Source organism: Chrysochloris asiatica, unplaced genomic scaffold (genome assembly GCF_000296735.1).
Source record: "Chrysochloris asiatica unplaced genomic scaffold, ChrAsi1.0 scaffold00004, whole genome shotgun sequence".
NCBI classification, from domain to species: Eukaryota; Metazoa; Chordata; class Mammalia; order Afrosoricida; family Chrysochloridae; genus Chrysochloris; species Chrysochloris asiatica.
Genome location: NW_006408522.1, coordinates 8,259,072 through 8,277,263, shown reverse-complemented (window position 1 = coordinate 8,277,263; position 18,192 = coordinate 8,259,072).

Sequence of the window (18,192 nt, the reverse complement as noted above, 5' to 3'; positions counted from 1 at the left end):
CCACATATCTTCAGCAGCTTTCAATCAGCAACTTTGAAACATCTGGTAGATGTTCCGGGATATTGCAACATGCCCCTCTTTCTTGTCGGCCATCACTTACAGCCATCTTTCTTAAGAAGAGTCTGTCTTTCTGGGTATTTGGGGAATAGAGTAGAGGAAGAACTTGGCTCACAAAGAGGAACGTGGCTAAGAATCATGAAAACCTGATTCTGGCCCAACTGATTCTTGACCATGTTCATCTTTAGTGTGGTTTTAAACCTGCCTCATCTCAGAAGCCTCCTTTCCTCAATGCACATGACAAAAGAACACTTTACCCATCTAAAGTCATGTAGGGGGTTGATGTTGTCAATTGTCATCAAGCTGATTCCAACTCATCGTGACCCCATGTGTTCAGAGTAAACCTGAACTCCATAGGGTTTTCAAGACTGACATTTCAGAAGCAAATTGCCAGACCTGAGGTGCTTCTTAGTGGGTTTGAACAACCAACCTCTAGGCTAGTGGTCAAATGTTTAACTGTTTGCACCAGCCAGGGACTCCTTGGATAAGTGGTAATATGGATTTATATTGGTATAGCTCCCAAAGCAGTCACATCCATTTTTATTGAAATCTTTACATCATTGTTGGAAGAGTCAGAAATGGCAGCTTCTCCCCTTCACAGCTAAGGAATATGAAATTCAGAGAAATTTAAGTGGCTTGTCAACAGCAAATCAGGAGCAAAACTGGCCCTGGTCCCAATGCCCATTCCAACCCACTGACAATTTTTTTGCTACAAAAATGCAATTGATTGTAAATTATTCAGAAAATATGGTGTTTCCTTATATATGGTTTCATTGTTTCCCTTTTTAACTAAAGCACTGCATATTCATCGTAGAAAATTCAGAAAGTATGAAGAAGAAAATATAACTACCCATAATGCCACCTAAATGAATGTTGCTGTAAAGTAAAATTAAAAGACAAAAGCCCACTAATCACCTAATATGCAACACTAAGATGAATGCAAAAAGGATAGCACTCAAAAGCTAAAGTTATGGTCAGACGCCAAAGACAATACACACACCCAGATACACGAAGCAGCTACTGTAGTTGGTGCTTTTGAGGAATGTGATTCCAGTGAGGAGTGATGGAGCACTAGTTCAATGGGGAAGTGAAGTCAAATCGTTTACATTTCTAAGATAGATCTGTATAAGGATGATCCAATGAAGAGGTAAAGCACTGATATCCTAGGAGGGAACGGAAAGTGTTGCTGCAACATTACCTTTGAGACGTAGCTGTTAAAAGGGCACAGGAGCAGTACCTGCTCTCTTCAAACTTCACACAGGGGTTAGAGGAGAATCACCATCAGCATCAGTCCAAGGCTGATTCCTCTGAGGCAAAGCGTACAAATGCCTCCACACTCCAACCTTCCTTACCCATTCTGACATCACGTCTCCTTCCCCCACAGCACTCTCTGCTCCTCAGCAAGGTTTGGTCATTTACTGCAATGGCCACACAAAATTCAAATTCCACAATTATGGGTTTATTAGGCAAGCCACTCTACAGGACAAAAAGGAGACTTCGTGCTCCCACAAAGATTTAAACAGCCTCAGAAACCCTATACAGGTTTACAGTGAGTCAGACTGACTCAAGGGCTTCTACAGGGAAGTTAACAGGTTACAACTCAGAATTATAAATTTTCAGGATCCAGTTCTTCCGACAGGACAGCCTCTTCTCTGCTGTGCCCTCAGGCTGACTTCTCTCTGGTCCTCAACACTTGGACCTGACCTCTGCCCTGCTCTGACAAAAGTACAAACTCTTTTAGCATGGCTAATTCATCCCCAAAGTGAGCTCCAGTCTGCTCCAAGCCTCATGCAAAGGAACGCAGCTTTAGCTCAATGGGTCAACAAACCTAGCTCCCTCAATTAAGTGCCTGGAGATACTCCACTCCGTAATCAAGACTCCTGCCCAAAGGCACTCAGCTTCACTGATTCTATGGGTGAGGAAACCCAAAGCTCTGGCTCCTGCTCTGGCTCTTGGTTCTTGGTTCTATCTACTGCTGTCACTCCTTGGCCACTGCTTTGTCACTAATGTTCAACATGTAGGGTTCTCGAGATCCAAGGTACGCACTATATGCCTGGCTCTTCTTCCTTGATGGTAGAGCAACCTTCTTCCGACTTCTGTGATGACTCACTTTAAACTCAGCAAGATGGCAAAATTGATCAATTCCTCATTAGATTTCCATGTTTATACAATAATAATTAGCCATTAACAATTATTATAATCCTTTCAGCATCTCTCCTCCCCTTCTCTTACTAAAACCCTCAGGAAAAGAGGAAGTGTACCCAATCTGCATGGTCCCAGCCAGTCATTTGGCAACAGTTGATACAAAACCCAAGGCTAGAAGAGCCATATTAAATAATCCACTGCCCTGCATTAGTATACAAGAGGAAGAGTAGGATATTGTTGTTAGGTATCAATGAGTCAGTACTGACTCATAGCGACAGAAAGAACACTGCCCGGTCCTGGGGCAGCCTCACTATTGTTGCCACACTTGAGCCCATTGATGTTGCCACTTTGCCAATCCATCTCACTGAGGGTCTTCCCCTTTTTCTCTGACCCTCCACCTTACCAAACATGATATCCTTCTCCAGTAACTGGTCTCTCCTGACAATATGTCCAAAGTATGAGAGACAAAGTTTGGCCATCTTGGCCTCCAAGGAGCACTCTGGCTGCACTTCTTCCAACACAGATCTTTTTGTTCTTTTGGCAGCCCATTGCACTTTCAATATTCTCCTCCAACACCATAACTCAAAAGCATCAATTCTTCTGCAGTCTTCCTTATTCACTGTCCAGCTTTCTCATGCATAGGAGGTTATTGAAAATACCATGGCTTGGGTCAGGTGCACCTTAGTCCTCAAGCTAACATCTTTGTTCTTCAACACTTTAAAAAGGTCTTGTGCAGCAGATTTGCCTAATGCAATACGTCATTTGATTTCTTGATGGCTGCTTCCCTGAGTGTTGATAGTTGATCCAAGAAGAATGAAGTCCTTGACAACTTCAATCTTTTCTCCATTGATAAGAATGTTGTTTATGGGTCCAGTGGTGAGGACTTTTGTTTTCTTTACATTGAGATGCAATCCATACATAAGGCTGTGCTCTTTGATCTTCATCAGTATTTTAAGTTCTCTTCACTTTCAGCAAGCAAGGTTGTATCATCTTCATATTGCAGGTTGTTAATCAGTCTTCCTCCAATCCTGATGCCATGTTTTTCTTCATATAACCCAGCTTCTCAGATGATTTGCTCAGCATATAGGTTGAATAAGTATGGTGAAAGAATACAACCCTGGCCCACACCTTTCTTAATTTTAAACGATTCCGTGTTCCCATGTTCTGTTCCAACAACAGCTTCTTGGTCCATATACAGATTCCTCATGAGCACAATTAAGTGTTCCAGAATAATCATACTTCACAATGTTGTCCATAGCTTGTCATGTTCCACACAATCAAAAGCCTTTGCGTAGTCAATAAAGCACAGGTAAACATCTTTCTGGTATCCTCTGCTTTCAGCCAAGATCCATTGGACATCAGCAATGATATCCCTCATTCCACGTCCTTTCTGAATCCAACTTGAGCCTCTGGACATTAGATTTTTTAATTACATGGCAGGATGGAAGCCACAGGAAATAGGCATAAGAAGATGAAGAGATGTGGTGATGAGAGTCTATGGAAGTTCTCTTCCAATTGTTTTGTTTTTGTTTTTTTCCCCAGTGAAATGGGAGGTATTGTATAAGCACAAGTATGCAGAAGGATATTTTGGATGCTAAGTAGAAAGAAAGTGAAAATACTGTTCTCAGTAAGACAGTGAATGGACTAGGGAGATGTGAATGGATTTTGGGCAGCACTGAGGCCCACTTCATGTGCTCAACTTGGTTTTGTTTTTATTTCCAGATGCATAGGTACAGGCTTGGAGTAGATAAAGAATTGGATTTAATCAAGCCTGGTGTGGCATTGTGGGTTAGTGCACTGGACTGCAAGGTTGGTTTGAACCACAAGGTCGATGGTGCAAGCTCACCAGTTGCTCCTTGGAAACCCTACACAGGGTTGCTATGAGTCGGGACTGACTTGATGGCGCTTAACAACATAGTTCACCAAAGTGGTTACTGGTTAAAGGCTCGGCACCTGACTGAAATGTTGGCAGTTATGTGACAGCCAGCTTCCATACAGATCACAGCCTAAAACCATTAAGGTGTAGTTTTGTCCTGTTTGATCCAGCTACTAGGAGGTGGAGTCCACATGGTGACAGTGGATTTGGTTTTATGAGTGGTTTTGTTTGTGTATTTGTTTGTTGTTTTGATAGTTCACTAAGTTAGAATGAAGGGAGAGCAGCAGGGGAGGTGGAAGTGTACAAAGGAACTTAACTGGTAAGGAGAAGACTTTAAGACAAAAGATAGGAGGAGTCTGTTGAAGTTGAAGTAGGAAAAGGCATAAAACTAGAATGACAGCAGGTTCAAGAGAGGGAGATTGAAATCAAGGTTGTTGGAGGCATTGCAGTTAACGATAAAGACTAGGTCTATGGAATGATCTGGAGTCCTAGCGTGGCACAGTGGGTTAATGCACCAGACTGCAAAGCTGTTTGAACTGCAAGGTCAATGGTTTAAGCTCACCAGCTGCTCCTCGGAAACCCTATACAGGATCGCTATGGGTCGGAACTTACTTGATGGCGCTTAACAACAACAAGGGTATGGTCTTGAAAGTGACTGAATTAGGGTAAGTCAAAAACACAGGTACTATACATACAAGGAATTGAAAATCCACAGTAGTGGAAAGATCATATGCTATGAAATTACCAAGAATGAAGATCGAAGTCGTGTTGAAGAAAGTGAAATGAATAAGATAAGAGAAATGTGAGTGTGATCAGCATGAGGAGACTATCTCCGACTGCACCAGACATCACTGAGTTTCTGGCAGCACCACTGGGTATTGGATCTTGGGATTGAGAGAACCCAAAGTACTTAATGTGATGTTGCTTGATTTGAAATACTTCAAGAGTATAGTTTGAAGCTCCCCACACATACATCCGCACACCCAATGAAAACAAAAGCAAAGAAACTGACAAAGCATATAAAATCTTTTAAAATACATCTTCCTGACCTGCTTTCCTGGAGGAATTCTATCACTGTAAACCAGACAGACATTGTGCAGGATATGTTGTAGCACCTCCTCTGAAGCATGTAGAGTTCTGTTCCTGTGGATAATTACATTACTGGTGAACCACTTTGAAGTAACAGAAGCCTGGTTTTCAAATTTGTTATTGTTTTTGTTAAGTTGTTAAGTGCTGTCAAGTTGGTTCTGACTCCAAGTAATCCTGTATAGAGTATCTGAGTCTGTAAATCTTTATGGGAGCAAAAAGCCTCATCTTTCTCCCATGGGTTCGAACCACCCACCCTGTGGCATGCAGTCCTGTGCTTATCCTTGAGAGGCACTGCATTCCCTTAGACTTTGTTGTTGTTCTTAAGTGCCATCAAGTAAGCTCCAACTCATAGTCACCCTATATAGGGTTTCTAAGAAGGAGCTGGTAAGCTTGAACTTCTGACCTTGTGGCTCACAGTCCAGTGCTGATCCATAGCACCACACCAGAAGTCTATTTTAGTACCTTAGTCCTGAATCTGGTCTTTAGTCTAAAGTATGGTCTCTAGGATAATATACATGCGCCTACAGGGAATCCCAGTTAATACAACTATTATTCAAATTTATGTACCAAACACTAAAGCCAATGAGAATGAAATAGAATTCTACCAACGTCTTCAATTTGAAATTGATCAAACATTCAATGAAGATGTATTGATCATTACTGGTGATTAGAATGTAAAGGTTGAGAGCAAAGAGGAAGGATCAGTAGTTGGAAAATATGGCCTTGATGATAGAAATGATGCTGGAGAATGCATGATAGAATTCTTTAAAACCAATGATTTGTTTATTTCAAATACCTTCTTTAGACAGCATAACAGACGACTATACACATGGACCTTGCCAGATGGAATACACAGAAATCAAATTGACTACATCTGTGTAAAGAGATGAAGGAAAAGCTCCATATCATCAATGAAAACAAGACCAGGGGCAGACTGTGGAACAGACCATCAATTGCTCGTATGTAAACTCAAACTGAAGCTGAAGAAAATGAAAACAAGTCCATGAGAGCCAAAATACGACTTTGAATATATTCCACCTAAATTTAGAGATCATCTGAAAAACAGATGTGATACATTAAACACTAAAGACTGAAGACCAGAAGAGTTGTGGGATGACATCAAGAACATCATACATAAAGAAATCAAAAAGTCATTGAGAAGACAAGAAAGAAGGAAAAAGTCCAAATGGATGTCAGAAGAGACACGGAAACTTGCTCTCCAGTGTAGAGATGCTAAATAGAAGAAATGAGGAGGTACAAGAGCTGAACAGAAAATTTCAAAGATCAGCTCGAGAAGATAAAGCCAAATATTACAACACAATGTGCAAAGATTTGGAATCAGAAAACGAAAAATGAAGAACACATTCAGCATTTCTCAAGCTGGGGGAACTGAAGAAAAAATTCAAGCCTCAACTTTTATTATTGAAAGATTCTCTGGGAAAATTATTGAACGATGTAGAAAGCATCAAGGGAAGATGGAAGGAATACACAGAGTTACTGTACCAAAAGTAAATGGTTAATGTTCAACTGTTTCAATAGGTAGCATATGATCAAGAACCAATGATACTGAAGGAGGAAGTCCAAAGTACATCCAAGGAATTGGCAAAGAACAAGGCACCAGAAATTGATGGAATAAAAATTGAAATGTTTCAAGGAAGTGAGGCAGCACAGGAGGCACTCACTCATCTATGCCAAGAAATTTGGAAGACAATTATCTGGCCAACTGATTGGAAGAGATCCATATTTGTGCCCATTCCAAAGAGAGGTGACCCAATGGAATGAGGAAATCATCGGACAATCTCTTTGATATCCCATGAGATTAAAATTTTGCTAAAAGTAATACAGTAATGGCTGCAAGCATACATTGACTGAGAACTTCCAGAGGTTCAAGCCGGATTTAGAAGACACCATGGATCAAGGGATATCACTGCTGGTGTCCGATGGATCATGGACTTGTACTTTATTGACTACACAAAGGCTTTTGATTGTGTGGGTCATGACAAGCTATGGAAAACATTGCAAATTATGAGTATTCTGGAACACTTAATTGTGCTCATGAGGAATCTGTACCTGGACCAAGAAGCAGTTGTTCGAATAGAACATGGGAACACTGAATGGTTTAAAATTAAAAAAGGTGTGCGATCAGGTTGTATTCTTTCACCATACTTATTCAACTTGTATGCTGAGCAAATAATCTGAGAAGCGGGTTCTATGAAAAAAAACATGGCATCAGGATTAGAAGAAGACTCATTAATAACCTGCGATATGCAGATGATACAACCTTGCTTGCTGAAAGTGAAGAGAACTTAAAACATCTACTGATGAAGATCAAAGAGCACAGCCTTTGGTATGGGTTACATCTCAATGTAAAGAAAACAAAAATCCTCACCAATGGACCAATAAACAACATTCTTATCAATGGAGAAATTGAAATTGTCAAGGACTTCATTCTTCTTTGATCAAATATCAACACTCAGGGAAGCAGCAGTCAAGAAATCAAATGACATATTGCATTAGGCAAATCTGCTACACAAGACCTTTTTAAAATGTTGAAGAGCAAAGATGTCAGCTTGAGGACTAATGTGCACCTGACCCAAGCCATGATATTTTCAATAACCTCCTATGCATGAGAAAGCTGGACAGTGAATAAGGAAGACCGCAGAAGAATTGATGCTTTTGAGTTATGGTATTGGAGGAGAATATTGAAAGTGCCACGGGCTGCCAAAAGAACCAACAGAGCTGTGTTGGAAGAAGTGCAGCCAGAGTGCTCCTTGGAGGCCAAGATGGCCAAACTTCATCTCTCATACTTTGGACATATAGTCAGGAGGGAACAGTCTCTGAAGGAGGATATCATGCTTGATAAGATGGAGGGTTGGAGAAAAAGAGGAAGACCCCCAATGAGATGGATTGGCCAAGTGGTAGTATCGATGGACTCAAGCAAGGAAACAGTAGTGAGGTTGGCCCAGGATTGGGCAGTGTTTCGTTCTGCTGTGCATAAGGTTGCTATGGGTACCAACTTGATGGCACCTAACAACAACAACAACAACAACAATGGTCTCTGTGAGATTTTAATGGAAAGTTCAAGGTGTTTACCGTGCCTAACTTGACAGGACTCAAACTTCAAACAGTCTCCCTATGTCAGGCAGTTGATAAAATCTCTGCTGAGCTTTTTCAATGTGCTGGCTGTCGTTTTCCTTCTGGGATCCAGGAGTTTCCCTTTGTGCATGCACAACTGAGACTCATCTAAGCGTTCAAGGAAAGTTTATACACAGATCTGCTCCTCCTTATTTTTCCGTATATGGTGCCTCAATTGCCAGGGGCTCTCGCTCTCCTGACAGTGAGTCAGATGTGACTTTCAGCACACCACACAGATGGGAGAGTACCTTCAAGGGAAAGCTACCAAATGCCATGTTCTAATTCCCAAAACTCAATCCTGTGAGTTTCTGCATAATATGTCTTGCTTTCCAGTACCTTCAAACACTTGTTTCTATGTCAACATAATTTATATCAAAGTTAGTCAAATAAAAGCCATGTTATCATTACTGGAAGCTGAATTTCTCAGAATGATCCTGTTAAAATGCAAATTAGATCCTATTATTTCTCTATTCAAAACCCTAAAACTTTACAAAGCCCCAGTTTTACACAGAGGAGCAGCCCAATCCCTTCTAATAGCTTACAAGGTTGTACACAGTCCAAACTCTGACCGCAGAAATGTGTGCAGAGGAGAACCTGCTTAAGGTGAGACCTGGAGGGTAAAGGTGAGGACAAAATGGCCTAAGTGTTGGAAGGAGAGTTGTGTTCAAGCTGGAAGGACTTGATACTTGGAGATTCAGGAAATGCTAACTAGCTCGCAACAGGTTGAACAGAAGATATGATGGGGACCGTAGGTATTATAGATTGAGTTGTGTTTCTCCCCAATATATGTGTCATTGCGGCCAGTCCATGATTCTCTGTGGTTTGGCAGCTAGGTGATGATCTATTTGCCAAAGCCATCACTTTCTGTTGTGGTGTTTCTGTGATATCCGTACTAGATAACTAAGATAGAATTTGGTACCAGGACAGTGGAGTGTGCTCTAACAGATACCTAATATGTAAAAGTGCCTTTGGAATTGGATAATACGCTGAGGCGAGAAGAGTGCTAAGCTGCCTAATAATAAAAGCCTAGATTGATTTCAAGAGACAGTTGGTGGAATTCTGGATGTCAAAGGTGCTTCTGTTGAGGGCTCAAAAAGGAAAGAGAACTGTAACACTGGAGATGGAACAGATGATGAAAGACATTGGCAGAGAAATTGCAGCAGCACAACCAAGAGACTGGCACAAGACACCAAAGAAACTGACCCAAAGAGCAAGAGAACTGAGCGCCTACTCATAGAAAGCTTCCTGCCAGAGCGGGTGCATCTATCTGGGCACTTGTCAGTGAAGTTGGCTCTCTGATTCACAGATCGAGAAAGCTGAGTGTCTTCCAGCTAAGGCTTATGAGTGAAGTGGGCTACATCTGGGCACTTATCAGTAGAACTAAAGAGCATGGCCAGCATCCAGAGTCAGGAGGACAAACCATTGCCTAGATGGTCTCAGAGAACAGAGTATTCACAAGCCTTGAGGGTTAGTGTAAATTGTTCTGCTGGATTTTTAACTTGCTTGGGATCTGTTATCCTTTCTTTCCCACCAACTGCTCCCATTTGTAGCCTGTTCCACCATTGTACTTTGGAAGCAGATAACTTGTGTTCGAGATTTACAGATGAAGAACTATTTGGTCCCAGATTAGAATTTGGACTTGGAAGACTTTGAGAACAGTATGCTGGGGTGAAAGCGTTTTGCCTGTGGCAAGGACATGTATTTTGGGGGATCAAAGTGTGGAATGTCATGGATTGAATTGTGTCCCCTCAACATATGTGTCAGCTTGGCTGGACCATATTCTCAGTGGTTTGAAAGTTATGTGATGAGCTATTTGTTAGATCCATCCACTGGTGGTATTCCTGTTATAGCAGTAGTACACAACTAACACAATAGATGAAGTTTCTAGAACAGTAGTTCTCAATCCTTAGCATGCAATAAGTATATATATGTAGGTTGTTGTTGCTAAGTGCCATCGAGTCAGTTCTGACTCGGAGTGACCCTGTTTAGGGTTTCTGAGCAGCATCTGGTGAGTTTGAACCACCGACCTTGCAGTTCAAGCCAACCATGTGGTCCAGGTCATTATCCTGCAGCACCACAGCAGGACTCCATCTATGCAGGAGCTTGCTGAAATGCAGGTCCCACAAATGATCAGATGTGGATGAGCACTGAAAACTCCAAAGCTACAGAGATGGACAGCGCCAGTTCATCATAGGCTCTGAGAATGCTAAGAGTTTAGATTTTAATCTCTAAAAGATGGGAACTCATTAAGGGATTCCTCAACTAAATGTACCAGAGGAGATACAAATGTGTTTCTCTTGCCAAATTGTATTATTCAAAGCCACATCTCCCCTTCTTGGCCTAAACAATGAGCTTACCAAAATTCCAGGAAAATATAAACTTACTTCACATCATTAATGTTGTTGTTGTTGTTAAGTGCCATCGAGTCAGTTCCAACTCATAGCAACCCTGTTTAGGATTTCTAAGGAGCAGATGGTGGGTTTGAACACAACCTTATGGATAGAAGTCCAGTGCTCATCCTACAGAGCCACACCAGGATATTAAAAACAGGATACACACAGTAGGTTCTCAATAAATGCTTATTCAGAGAGTGAATGGACAAATCAATGGATCAATAAAGTAAGTAAGCAAGCAAGCAAGATGGTTTTCTGATTAACTGTCACTTTCACTCAATATAATTCCAAACTTAATCTCTTTTTCTTTAAAGGTTGTATTTATATATTCTTAAATTCACTTTCTAAGTTCTAGTCCCATTCAGAAAGCCGTTGGATTCAGCATGCCTTCGTTCACCAAATTTATAGGAAGGACAATCTTGAGCCATCTGGTGCCTATTTAATTTTTAACCACCTCTCCCTTGAAATATTTCTTTCTTCATTCTTATTTTGTCCTAAAAAACTTGGCTATGAGCTAAACTGCACCATCTGTGACTTCCAGTAAATACAACTGTTGCTAATGAAATTACCCAGTTTCATCATTTTGATTTAAACGCCTTGCCTGTTTTTCCTTTGACCTTTTGTTGCTTGCCATCAAACTCAAGCTTTTGTGAATTTAGATACATACATCCATGTAGGTCAGTCTTGAGGAATAAATCTTCTCTGTGAAGCATAAGAACCTGGCCAAGCCTGCTCAGCAGGCTGACATGTGAGGCAGGGGCCGGGACTGTGTGAAGAAATATCGATGGCATTTGTGCCCATCCGCTCAATGTGCGCAGGGCCCCAGGGCAGACCCCTGCCATGTGACCAAGTGGCTTCTCTGTCTGGCTCTCCAGCCTCCCATTTGTTAGGATGCTGACGATATTAATGAGTTGGGGTGTTTGAGCCCATTACTTGGCCTTTGGTGTCCGTTCCTCTCAGCACAGGGTTGCTTGACCTGATTGAAGAAAAGGAAAGTTCAGAGACTCCAAACTTTGGCCAGGTGGAAAGAAAGCTGTAAAGAAAAGAAGATACTTTGGAAGAAGGCAGGTCCTTCACTTCCAGAGATAACTTTTCATTTAGGAAGCACTGCCATCTTTGTAAATTACCCCGTCAAAGGAATGAAAGAGAATGAAGTAAGCATTCAACCATCAATTCATTCAGTCATGAAATTACCATTGTTGTTGTTTATGATATTACACAATTAAAGAGCGAAGGGTTACTGTTAGTAGTAGCAGTACTATGTACTGTTATGCAGTATGCTAAGCACCTGGCATCATCAATTCATTGACCCCTTACAACAATCCTATGCTTGTTATTCTGGCATTATACCTGAGCAAGTGAATTAACTTGCTCAGGGTCCCACAGATTCTGACTCACCTCGTAACTTCCATCCCTCATTGTTGGCATATCCTGATGTGCCAGACTATGCTGGAAAATGGGGGTTCAAAAATGAATAGATGTGGTTCTTGCCCACTGCTGAGGGAAGACACCATCCAAATGAAACCACATGGAGTAGGAAACGTGTGCTGGAGTTTCAGAGAAGGAGACATTAGGTCTGGGATTTGAAAGAAGAACTGAGTTTGTCATCCAAGATAGAGATGAAGGAAAACACAGGCCGAAGGAGCAGTGTGTCCAAAGGAAGGGAAGGTATGGAACTGCTGTCTGAGTGGGATGGGTGGAGTGTGGAAGATTGGGAGGTTTCAGGCAGCAGAGGTTGGGATCAGCCTGTCATTGGATGTCTACAATGATCTGGAGGATTCTTCAAAATAGCCCAATAGAGCTAGCCAGCATTTGGCATAAGAAGCAACAGGACTCAGCTTTCATTAGCCTTAAACACTTGCTTGCTCACTGGAGTGATTAAGTTCACCATTAATGAGAAGACACAACAGGCCTTCAAGGGGTTAAACTGTAGCCTCCAAATAGCCTGATCATCCCCTGTTCTTGCCTCCACCTCTGCTTCCCTCCGAATTTGAGACTGATGATCTAAATGAGCAAAATGGAAATGTATAGGAAAAGTCATTTTTATTTTGACCAATGGCCAATATATGTTCAATCTCTGTCACATATATTATCTGTATCATATATGACTGGAGTGAAGACAAAGTCTCCACAACCTATAAAGCACCACAGTGATTCTGGAGTCAGTTTTTTCGCTGCCTCCTTCTCAAGATGAAGTCTTAAAGGCTGATTCTAAAATAAATAAATAAAAGAATGACATAGGGAAGAGCAGACACCAGGAACAACTTAATCAAATACAGATAAGCCCTCTGCTCCAAAAGCCCTGAAGAGAGGCACATGTGTGGCAGGAAAAATGTCACTGTCTTGGAGCAACAAAGGATCTGGTTCAAAATCAAAGCCATTGCTCTTGAGTTGATTTTGACTCGTAGCAACCCCATTGTTGTTGTTATGTGCCGTGGAATTGGTTCCAACTCATAGCGACCCTGTACAGGGTTTTCGAGACTGTAAATCTTTATGGGCACAGCCCTATAGGACACAGTAAAAGTGCCTCCCTAGGGTTTCCAAGTCTATAAATCTTTACAGAAGCAGTCTGCCATGTCGTTGTCCTATAGGAACAAAGTTAATGAGTTTGAACCTTTGAGATAGTAGCAAAGCATTTTAACTACTGTGCCACCAGGGTCCTATAAGGACCTGATAAAAAATATAAAACCTACTACCATTAAGACCATTCCAACTCAAAGTGACCCTATTAGAGTTTCAGAGAGTATAAATCTTTATGGGAGCAGAAATTTTCATCTTTCTTACAAGGAGTGTCTGGTGAGTTTGAACTGCCAAACTTGTGGCAGTCCAGTGCTTACCCTGCAACACCACCAGAGAATTAATATATTAGGCTTTGTGGGCCACTTGTTCCTGTCACAGTTACTTAACTTTGTTGTTGCAGTAATGAAAACAGCAGTAGACAATACATGAAGAACCAATGTGTTCCAATAAATTTTATTTATAAGAATTTGATTGGTCCCTGCTTGGAGGATCCTCACTAAGATAAGTCAATGGATGCCCTATGAAGAGAAATAGGATGCTGATTTGAAATGGGTGGTGGCTTGCTATAAAAGATATCTACCAAATGATTGTGCTGTGGCCTGTCCTCAAACACTTTAAGGCTCCCAGGGAGTACAAGTGGGAATAACCCCTTCTTCTGACTTCCACAAACAAAACAGTTTTGGCATCTTCTCAGCCTCATTCCTTATTTCATTCCTTTATCCAATGAGCCCTCCAAGGACTCCTGATTTCACACTGAAATCTCTGAAACTAAAACGCAAGAGGTTAAGAAACATAGTTACCCACCAATAAGTAACAGGATTTAAACAAATTTAGCTAACCCTAAAGACTGACCAATATTTGCAAGTATATATTTACCTTCCAGGAGCTCCTGGGAGATGTATTTGGTATAAAGGGAAGCAATGTGCCCCATCTTTGCAACAACAGACAACATTTCTGGAAACCCTTTCTCCTGAACCCTGTGCCTTTTTCTTACACAACTGGATCCCACACTGCACAGAGAGAAAGACAGACAAACACACCTTGGAACTAAGATGTATTTTAAATAAATGCAACTGGTTTGGTCATTGGGAATGCAGGCAGGGAATCAAACTACCACAATAAAAAAGTGAACTTTAAAGTGTAGCACGTAAGTTTCAAAACAACTTTATCTGAAAGAAATTTTGTCTTATGTAAACAAAAACAGTCAGGGCCTGAAACAAGTGTCTGTGTGCTCGCAAGGTGTGGGGAGTTACAGGGGGAGACTATTATAAGATCTTATTCTTACATTAAATATACCTTTGACTGCTTGAAGAACAAACAAATGTGTCTTGGAAGGCTAGCCAGAATGCTCGTTGGAATCGAGGCTACTTTGACCATGTTATACAGAGAGATCAGTACCTGGAGAGAGACATCATGTTTGGTAAAGTCAGGACAAAAAAAAAGAGGAAAATTCTAAACAAGACAGATTGGCACAGCGGCTGCAACAATGTGATCAAGCATGGCAAGGATGGCAAGGATGGTGAGAGTGGGGCAGGACCAGGCAGGGCTTCATTCTGCTGTACCACCCACTATGAGTTGGAATCGACTTGAAGATACCTAATAACAACTTTATTCTTTAATTTTCATATCTTATCAACCTCTAAAAATGTTTGAGGTGGCTTCCCTATGTACTTAAACAAGTAAAACAAGGGTAAAAGAGCAAGCAAGCACTAAGAAAAAGGGAAAAATGCTTGAAGCACTAAGTCATAGAGTTCAGAATAAGGCGAGGTCATTATAATCGCTTGGGTACAGAGACACGGTTTTCTCTGGTACATAAGTAAATCTGTGGTTCTCAAATCTTGGACTCCTGGTGTGGCACTGAAGAATCAGTAATGAACTGTGAACCACAAGGTGGGCAGTTCAAACCCACCAGCTACTCCTTGGAAACCCTATACAAGGTCGCTATGAATTGGAACCGATTCAACAGCACTTAACAATGATTCATGTAAAACAGATTCCTGGGATTCCCCTGCTGGTTCAGACATATTCCATTCTTCAATACGTCCTCCTGGAAATGTTGATGCAGGTAATTTGGTGATCCTGTATGATCGGTACGGACTCAACGGCACTTAACAACAACAATAACGTATGATAGACATGAATGTAAACAACTTCATGGTAGGCTCTTCAGGCAATATGGTGACCATTATCTTAGGAAGCAATTTAAGGAAAGAAATGCTCTTTTACTGACTTCTCAAAAAACTCCACTCTCAGTAAAATACAGAGGAACAAGCATTACATCAAGGCCTTTGGTGAACATTTCCATTGGGAACGAAGGAAGTTCTGTGCAAGTATTTACATAACTGTGTGAGCATCCCACTTGCTTCAGCGAAGAAGCTTGGAGATCCTAGAAGCTTCATGTTAGACCTGCTTTCACCTCTAGGAGAATGACTCGTTCACACGCCATCATAATATTAATTCACACTCTTCCCATCTGGACTGTCACAGAATGGTATGGTCCTCCCAAATAACTCAAGGCCATCAATTCATTTATAACTCATTTCTCTAAATAGTACTCAGCTCATCTTTCTAAACACCTACTGCCGTTGATGTCTTCTGAGTGTCCTAGTGCCCCCTTCTTCAACTGCTCAGTGTCCATGAGACAGACCATGTGGACCACACCAACAGCTCCCTTACCATAAGTTCTTCGGGGTCACAGAATATTCCCAGGCTGCTTTCATTCCTCTATCAAAAGTCCCAGTTACTGGCCAAGGGAAGATCCAGTCACTGAAAAACTTCAGTTACTGAAAATCCTAAAGGAGCATAGTTCTAATTTGACACATATGGGATCATCATGAGTTGGAGCTGATGCAAAGACAATTAGTTTGCTTTTTATTCCCCTACTTAGGCTGACCTTCATGGGGCAATTGTCCTCCCAGAGGGGCCACCCAATCAAGGAGATACCCCCTCCAAAGGGCTCCAGGTTCCAGTAACCACTCTCTCCCATTCACCTTTCAGCCCAGACAATAATCTTCCTGCACAGATTTTAGCCCAGGAGAGAGCACATCCCTTAGAGGTGACTTTTCACCTTGCTCAAGCCTCTCCTCAATTTCCCAAGGCTGGGAGCAGGGACAGAGATGGAGTCAGGACTACCCAACAAATGAAAAGGGAGTAAGAAATCAGATCTACTTCATTGCAGACCAAGGCAATCTCATGTTTGGGGCAGACAGCAATGTATAGTAGAAAAGGAGAAGCTAAAAAAAAAAAAATGCCATCCACCTCCTAGAGCTATTTTGATTTCTTTCTCAACTTAAATTTATTTTCACAGGAAAAGACACTGGCCCCTCCATCTATCTGGACAAATCATTGGAAATCAGCATCCATTCTGGACATAATAATCCAAGCAATAAAGTAGCAAAATGCAGTAGGGGAAGGGCTAGACTAAGAGTTGAGAATCCTGGAGTCTGGCCCAGTTTGGCTTTTACAGTTTGTTCTAGAGCTGCAGAAATATCTGGAAAGAGTTCTTCTCCCTAAAGTCAAAGATAAAGAAATCCAATGGAATATTCTGATAGAGTGCTTATGAAGCCCATTCTGGCATGAGTTGATAGCACTATAAACCAGTAAGTAGCTCTTCAACATAACGAATCAGAACCAAAACCAAAATCCAAACCCACTACCACTGAGTAGATTCCGACTCAGAGCAACCCTATAGAGGGCTTTCCGAGACTCTAACTCTCTCCAGGAGTAGACAGCATCATCTTTCTCTCGCAGTTAGCAGTCTAATGCTTATCCTACAGTGCCACTTGGACTCCGTAATTGATCAGAAACATTCCTTAAAACTGTGCTCTGTTTGTAGTCTTAGTAAGTTCTATATGAGCTGTGTCATTAAGAACAAGTCAGTTAATTTCACTAAACACTTTCTTAATCTATATAATGAGACTGTTGAAACTCCCTTTGGAAAAAAGGATAACTTTTGTTGGGGAACAAGGATCATAAGAACTATCTTTTTCAATTTCCCAACTTCCTATAGCATTACATTATCTTACTAATAATGAATGAATAGTAACAATCTAATAAAAGAGTCTGGTTGGCATAGTGGATTAAGCTTTGGGCTGAACCAACTGAACTTCTAGAAAAATATGAGGCAGATTTACAGCCTCAAAAACTGTGGAGTTCTACTCTGTCCTAAAGGCTCGCTATGAGGCAGAATCAAGAATGTGGCGCCGTGGGTTAGTGTACTGGACTGCAAAGTCAGTTTGATCAGAAAGGTCGGCAGTTCAAACTTACCAGTCGCTCTTCGAAAACCCTACATAGGGTCGCCATGAGTTGGAACTGGTTCGACAGCACTTAACAACAAGAAGATATCTATGTATGCATAATATAATATAGCCTGTTTGAAATGTTATTCTTCCCCTTAGAATATTTATCTTTGATGCCCTCTCTTATATATATATTTTTTCTTAAATGTTGAAACGCTTTTATTCATGTAAGCAGCTTCTTTCTCTTTGCAGGATGAAGGGTGTATATGCGTTCTGTGTGGAGTAATGATTGAGGTTTACCAGAAACCCTCCCATTCTGAAATATGCACAGTTCCTGCCTGAAATTCTACCTGTCTTCTACTAATGGAGTGCATCTCTTTCATTTGTTCCCTTTTTCAAGCTACAAATGCTTGTGGGAGGAGCAGCAGTTAAAGTCCTTTGCTTGGGGCAAGGGTTTATGGGATGCTTCCCAGAAGTTCTAGGAGCCTGTGAAGTACTAAGACCCTGAGGATGGTGAGACAACTGAGACATGGAAATTACTCAGTTTCATAGGATCCAGCAAGGCTGGTCCCAATGGAAAGCTACACCGCTCAAATCCCAGGTTTGTTGGTATTGTCGTTGTTTCTTCATTGATTTTAATCAATTTAAACCAGAAGGTCAGTGGTTCAAACTCACCAGTCGCTCCTCGGAAACCCTAAACGGAGTCACCATGAGTCAATACTGACTCAACGGCACTTCA